Source organism: Oryctolagus cuniculus, chromosome 5, assembly GCF_964237555.1.
Source record: "Oryctolagus cuniculus chromosome 5, mOryCun1.1, whole genome shotgun sequence".
Taxonomy (NCBI): Eukaryota; Metazoa; Chordata; class Mammalia; order Lagomorpha; family Leporidae; genus Oryctolagus; species Oryctolagus cuniculus.
Window position 1 is genome coordinate 59,488,724 of NC_091436.1, and position 7,431 is coordinate 59,496,154.

The 7,431-nt window shown below is 36.2% G+C and overlaps 1 long non-coding RNA gene across 1 annotated transcript; it reads right to left on the minus strand.

Annotated features, from left to right (window-relative positions):
- Nucleotides 1-4: 4 nt before the first annotated feature.
- On the minus strand, nt 5-7,407 carry LOC138849614 (uncharacterized). Its single transcript, XR_011388580.1, has 2 exons — nt 7,289-7,407; nt 5-42 (listed from the first exon to the last, which is right to left on the minus strand). It is a non-coding gene; the product is annotated as an uncharacterized lncRNA (long non-coding RNA).
- Between the last annotated feature and the right edge of the window lie 24 nt (nt 7,408-7,431).

Below are 7,431 nucleotides of genomic sequence, written 5' to 3' on the forward strand. Positions count from 1 at the left end.
GCTGAAGAATCAAATGTTTCAGTTCATAGTTCCAGGAACAAGCTGAAATTTAGTTAAAAATTACATGTCTCAAAGGGGCTTTTTTTTAGGTTTTTTTCTTGCGATCCTACTTTCCAATATTAAATGTTAAACTGTGAATAAAGACCTTCACTCTTATCAACCCTCACAAAATCACACTTGTGATTCTTGTCACTTTATGAGAGCACTCCACAATGTTTTCCATGGATTTTTTGAATACCGTCAGTTATACCATTTTCCTCATTCTCTTTATCTCCCAGACTTTCCTACAGTAACCCAAATTAGATGCTAGTGAGCAATTTTTAACTTAAATCATTTGACTACCTAAATTTTATTCTTAGTTTCCACTGTTATGTTTTTCATTGGACTTATGTTATAGAGAATTGGCATCTTAGAGAAGAATTAAGTTGATGTTAAATAAAAGCTTACCTCTACCTTCTTTTTCTTACTAGGGTTCTATCTGTGAATAAGTTGATCACAATTTTAGTTCAGAGAAATCATTCAACTGTGTCATAGTCACACAAACTGATAACTGCTAACCATTGTTAGCTAATGTAGTATTAGGATTGAAACATTTGGTCCTTAGGATGACAAATTTTTTTAATAGTTGGGAGAAGGCAACAATGAAAATACGACAGGTTTTGAATTCTGATGCCATGTTAACCCGGTGATGTTGAGTAAATCATCAAATGTTTGTCTTTAAAATAGTCACAATTCTTATTTATAGAGTTGTAAAGAATTAAAAAATGGAATATTCAAAGACAATATCTGGGATACAATAACTCAACCAATACTAGTTTTCTTAACTTTTTGTGCATTTCTTGATATTAGAGTGTGGAGACATTGATTTCACTTTGTAGTCATTTGATATGTCTTTAAAATTGCAGAGTAAAATATCTGTAATTGGGATATTTTTAGATTATTGTGGTTTATCTTTTTTAAACCATTATTTTTAACTAGTCCATTCCACACAAATTGAGTCAAGATTCTTTCATATGAGTGATACAAGGAAACAAACCCAACGGTAGCCTTAAATAAAACTTTACACCATTTTTTATTTACACATTTACACATGTATGTAATAACATACATCAGAATACAAAATGGACTTTCCAGCAGATCTTCACAAAGCAATGGATCAAATAAGTGAAGACAGTGAAATCACCAAATTCTGTCTCTCAATTACCATAAGTCCAAGAGTAATGATCTTAAAACTCTCAGGATATTAATTCATGAGATGCAGAAGAGGAGTGATACTTGAATTGGTCACATCATAAGAAAATCAATTATTAAAATTTGTTTATTCATTTAACAAATATTTTGATAATCCACTATGAGCCAGGCATTTTTTTAATGTACTACAGATAAAAGCATGAACAAAATAAATATGGCTCTAGTTTTAGTGGAGTTTATAGATCAGGGTAGAGTTTATGCTACACTAGGACACCAAACGTAAATTTAAAGGACAAGTGGACATCAACTCAGTGGAAACCAGCAGGAGACAAAGAAAATGGAGACAGGTGGGGAGCATGCAAATAGGGAACACAGCATGTGCAAGGGTAATGTGCCAATAGAGAGGACAATAGAGATCCAAAAGGCCAGAATAAACATAACAGAAAATAAAAAAGAAATATGGTCTGTGAAAGAAGTGCAGGCCAAACCATGCAGAAACAGGAACTGAAAGTAAATATTTTAGACTTTATCTTATGAGCAAGGGAGCCTACCAAAGAATTTTAATTTCTCAGGACATATATTTAGGCCTCATCAATTTTTCTCTATAAATTTTATGTCTTCTATTTACTTCATTTCCAATCTTTACTACTTCCTTTCTTCTCCTTACTTTGGACTTAATTCACCTTTCTGCTTCTGGTTTCTTAAAGCTGGAAGCACAGGACTTGACTTGAGGTCTTTCTTCTCTTCTAATGTAAGCATTTTAGTTATATAAATTGCTATCACACTGACAGCTTAACTGCATTCTACAAATTTTGAAGTTCCATATTTTTACTTTCTTTTAGTTATTTACAACTATGTTGTTCAGCTAAGTTAGCATATTTGGAAATATTCTACTTTTCTGTTACTGATTTCTAATTAGAGTACAAATTTTCAGAGAATAGTCTTTGCATAATTTGAATCCTTTTAAATTTATGATACTTGTTTTATGGTCAGAATGTGGACTATCACGGTAAAGGTTCCCTATGTACTTCAAAAGATCATATATTTTGATGTTTCAGGGCAAATTGTTCTATGTAGGTAATTAGTTGGTTGACAGAATTGTTCATTTTCTAAATTCTTATCAATTAATTACCTTCTGTAAACATGCTTCTCAATTCTTGAAATAAGGATAGGCAAATCTCCAACTATAATTGTGAACCTATTTTTCCTTCATGTGTTTTGAATATTTGTTATTAAGGGCATATTCATATCATCTTGTCCTCTTGATGAATTGTCACCTTTTATCATTAGGATATATCTTTATCCCCGATAACATTCTTTGCTTGGAAATCTACTTTTCTTGAAACTTGTATAGCCACTTTCTATTCATTTTCCTGTTTCTTCACTTTTAACCAGTTGGTTTTTACAAAGTAGGTTTCTTATAAACAGCATGTAGAGTCTTGCTTATTTTACCCACTTTGATGATCTCTTTTAATTAAGGTGTTTCTAATTTTTACATTTAATGTGATAGATATAGTAACATTTCAATCTGCCATCTTGCTATTTGTGTTTGATTTGTGCCATCAGCTCATTACTCTCATTTTGGATCATCCGAATATATTTTATAAATCTATTTATCTCCATTATTGGTTTATTGCTATACATCCTTGTATTTTGTTGTTTTTTAGTTACTTTAGGGTTTGTAGCATACACATTATATCTAACTTTTCACAGTCTTTCCTCAAATAACATATCACTTCATATATGCTAGAAGAAACTTACAAGAGCACCATCTGCTCTGTCCCATCCTTCATGCTTCTATTTTCATTTAACATACTTCCACCTACATTATAAAACCTTACTTCTACCTATATTACAAAACAATTTTTAATTTGTAAAACAAGAGCAGCCTTTTATATTTACCTATCCATTTGTCATTTTAAGGGTGCTTTATCTCAGCTAGATCCAGATTTCCATCCAACATCATTTTCCTTTCACCTGAAGGTTTTCACTGAACATTGCTGATTACTGGCAATAACTCATCCAGCTTCCGTATCTCTTCATTTTGACTTCACTTTGGAACCATATTTCCAGTGGGTATAGAATCCTAATTTGGCAGTTTTGTTTTTATTCAAGCACTGTTAAATTCTTGTTTCACTATTTTCTGGCTTGCATGGTCTCAAAAAAGAAGTCTGCTATTCTTATCTTTATCTCTTTGTAGTGTTTTCTGTCTTACGTTCCTTTTAAGACTTTCACTATCATGGATAGTAAGCAATTCAATAATAATATGCTTATTAATATGCTTAGTTTTCTTCCTGTTACTTGTACCTAAGTTTCATTGACTTCCTGGGTTCGAAATGTTTACCACATTTGGCAATTTTTTGTTCGTTGTGTTTTCAAGCACGTTTTGTTCTTTCCTTCTGAAACTCCAGTTACCTATATATAGAGATGTTGGAAGTTGTACCACAGCTCACTGATCTTCTCTTTTTTAAAAATACCTTTATTCTTTTGTTTTGGTTAGTTTTTATTGTTGTCTTTAAGTTCACTACTCATTTCTTTTTCAGTGTCTAATGTGCTCTTAATTCCACTCATTTTTCATCTTAGATGCTGTATTTCATCTCTAGAAGTTTACTTTGGATCTCTGTTTAAAATTATATTTATATTTATTTATTTGAGGGGAAGAAACAAGGAGGGAGGGAGGGAGGGAGAGGGAGAGGGAGAGGGAGAGAGAGAGAGAGAGAGAGAGATCCTATCCACTGCTTCACTCTCCAAATACCCCTAACATCCAACTCTAGGTTAGGATGAATCAAACAGCCAAAAATTCAATTCAACTCTCCCACATGAGTTTCAGGGAACAACTACTTGAGCCATCATCTGCTGCTCCCAAAGGTTTGCAGAAGCAGGAAGCTGAAATTGGGAGCAGAGTAATAACTTGAACCCAGGCACTCCACAATGGAATGGAGCATCCCAGGCAGCATCTTAACCACTAGACCAAATGCCTGTTCCTGTATCTCTTTTTTGTTTCCTGGTCTCTTTCTAATCTCCACATGCTTCTTCCTGCCTTCTTTAATATACATTATATATTCACAGCTGTTTTCATGTCCTTATTTACAAGTTCTTTTATTTGTACCATTTCTTGATCTATTTGGGGGGTTGGTTTTTAAAAGGTTTATTTATTTACTTGAAAGCAGAGTGAGAGAGAGAGAGAGATCATCCATTTGTTGGTTCACTCCCCAAATGGCCACAAAAGCCAGGACTGGGCCAGGCTGAAGCCAGTAGTCAGGAGCTTCATCTGGGTCACCCATGTGGGTACAGGAGCCCAAGTACTTGGGCCATCCTCTGCTGCTTTCCCAGGCACATTAGCAGGGAGCTAAATTGGAAGTGAACTATGACTCTAACCAGTGTCCATATGGGATGTGGGCAACACAGGTGGCAGCTTAACCTGCTACACCACAATGCCAGCCCCTTCTTGATCTGTTTTCAACTGATTCATCTTTGCCTCACTATGAATTTCATTCTGAAATGTCTGGAAATTTTTTTATTTAGATGCCAGTTTGTCCTGACTTATTCAGACTTAGGTCCGGACTTAAAGAAAAACTAAAACATAAGTCACTACCTTAATGGTCATGCAACAATAGACAAAGAAAATGTTGTGGCGAGCTAAAAGGATAGTGACCTATGTCATACAGTGCTAAACTTTTTGGAAAACTCTGTGATAACCCAGAAGGCAGATGATTTATCTAATGAACTTTAATGTTAGAACAAACGTTCAGTACCTGTTGGTTGCTATGGATGGTTTTTGTCAAGTTATATAAGAGAAAGAGATGAGCAGTGGGTAGGCAAAATTGGCAGTGGGTAAGCATGAATAAAAAGGGGTAGAATGCCCACACATTTGAATTACACTTAAATGACAAGTTGGAAAGCTACAAGTATAACTTTCTTGGGATATATATTATTTCCCCTCAAAAGTTTGTAGCACTTTAAAAATATTCTACAGTATTTAATTGCTATAAATTATTCTAAGCAGCCTAATTATTTTTTCTCCATCAGACTCCCATTTTTAATTTTTCTTAATGATTTTCCTCTTGTTCATATTTACACGTGAAATTCTGTCCTATCCATTTGCTTTCTTTGTTAGTCAGCTACCACTCTACTCCACCCTCAAAAATCACAGTGTCTTCAACCAAAAACATTTTTCTTCCTCATAAGACTGTACATAGAACAGTATTTAGCTGATCGCTACTTGGCTAACCTGGGTTTGTACATACTGAGGCCCTCAAGTGGCTAGTATGTAAACTTCTACCTTGCTTCACTCTTAATCAGACAATCAACTTTCAGTCTGATTCTCTTTAGAGTGAAGTTCTAATGAGACTTGCTAGGGCTTCCTTAATTTAACTTCTTCTCCAAGAATGACTTTGGGAATAATGACTAGGACTGCATGAGGGGTAGAGCTGTACAGAGGTCAGACTATTGGACTAATTGTCACTATAGTCCAGTTACTATAGATGCACTCCCATCTCTGCTTACAAACTGTACCAAGCTTTGCAAATTTTGGAAACTTCAGACTTGTAGACATTTCAACATCAAGACCTGAAGTCCATGGCTGCATGTCTACCAGGGACTCCGTTCTCACCAATAAACAGGTAAGAGTAAATCCAGAAATTGCAAATATTTTATTTATTAAAAGCTGCCTATTAGGGGTCAGTGATGTGGCGCAGCTGGTTAAGCCACTGCCTGCAACACCAGCATCCCATATGAGCACCAGTTTGAGTCTCACTTGTTCTGCTCGACTTGGTGCTGGTTGGAGACCCGGCTGCTCCTCTTCCAATCCAGCTCTCTGCTATGGCCTGGGAAAGCAGTAAAAGATGGCCCAAGTCCTTGGGTCCCTTCGCCCACATGGGAGATCCAGAAGAAGCTCCTGGCTCGTGGCTTCAGATTGATGCAGCTCCCGCTGTTGCGGCCAATTGGATGTTTCCTTTTGAAACTCCAGTTACCTATATATAGAGATGTTGGAAGTTGTACCACAGCTCACTGATCTTCTCTTTTTTAAAAATACCTGTATTCTTTTGTTTTGGTTAGTTTTTATTGTTGTCTTTAAGTTCACTACTCATTTCTTTTCCAATGTCTAATGTGCGGATGGAAGACCTTTACCTCTCTCTCTCTCTCTCTCTCTTTATGCCTCTCCTCTCTCTGTGTAATTATGACTTTCAAATAAATAAATAAAAATTTTAAAAAAGCATTCAAATAGGAGTTTGGGACAGCCTGAGCAACATAGCCCATTGCAATTTCAAATTTAGCTGCTATCATAGAAATCTAACAGCTATTACTTGTCTTGGTGAAGTAATAAAGTGTTCTAATCCAACAAGTATCATGATTCATATTACTACATAAGATATAATTTACCTTATTAAATAAAGAAGACTTCAGAATTTTGTAGTTCTGATTTTTGTCAAAAATACTAATTTCATTAAAGAAGTGCATCCATCCTTAACTGCACTCTGATCTAATTTGTTGAATCAAAGTTTACAGGGTTTTCTAACGTTTGACAATCTTAAGGAGCTGGTAATTTTCAGGAGCACTTGATTTTTCTATCTTCTAACTATTGCGCCTACATTAAATGCCAGGTTTAATCTCATCTCTTCCACCAGACTTCTACTACTCATCTACACCCTCATCCACCAAATCCTGTTTCACTTAGTCAGTGCCACACGACAAACTCAGTGTTCTGTGTGTGCGTGCGTGCCTGCATTCAATTAGCATGTAAACTTCTGGGAGCGGGATCCATCAATTTCTTTTGAATCCTACAGATGGCCTAGAGGTTATTGTTGGGAGTCTTCCACGTTCAACAACACTTTGCCATCTTTGTCGAAGTGTATAGCCATCTACTGTCGGCTGTGTCCTGACATGTCTATTTGGGATTTATTTGGGACACTGTTCGTTTCCTACTAGCACCAAGGGCTTGATGGCAAGAGATGCTTAACGCAGTCCCGTGGGACCCGAATAAACGGAATTTGACCCATAGCCCAGGCTGTCGAGACCCTGAATTAAACACTGGAAATGCCAAGAACAATTTAAAGACGCATGTTTTTACATTCCGCTCCAAAACCTAGTTACCCGCCTGTTAACCTGGCCTCGGAAGCTGCCGACGCTCAAAGATGTTGACTCGGCAGCTAAGATCTGCGGTCCGGAAGGCCGGTCGCTGTGGTAACGGTGAGCCGCCACTGAACTTGCGCGGCCTTCTGACGAAAAACCTTAGCCAGA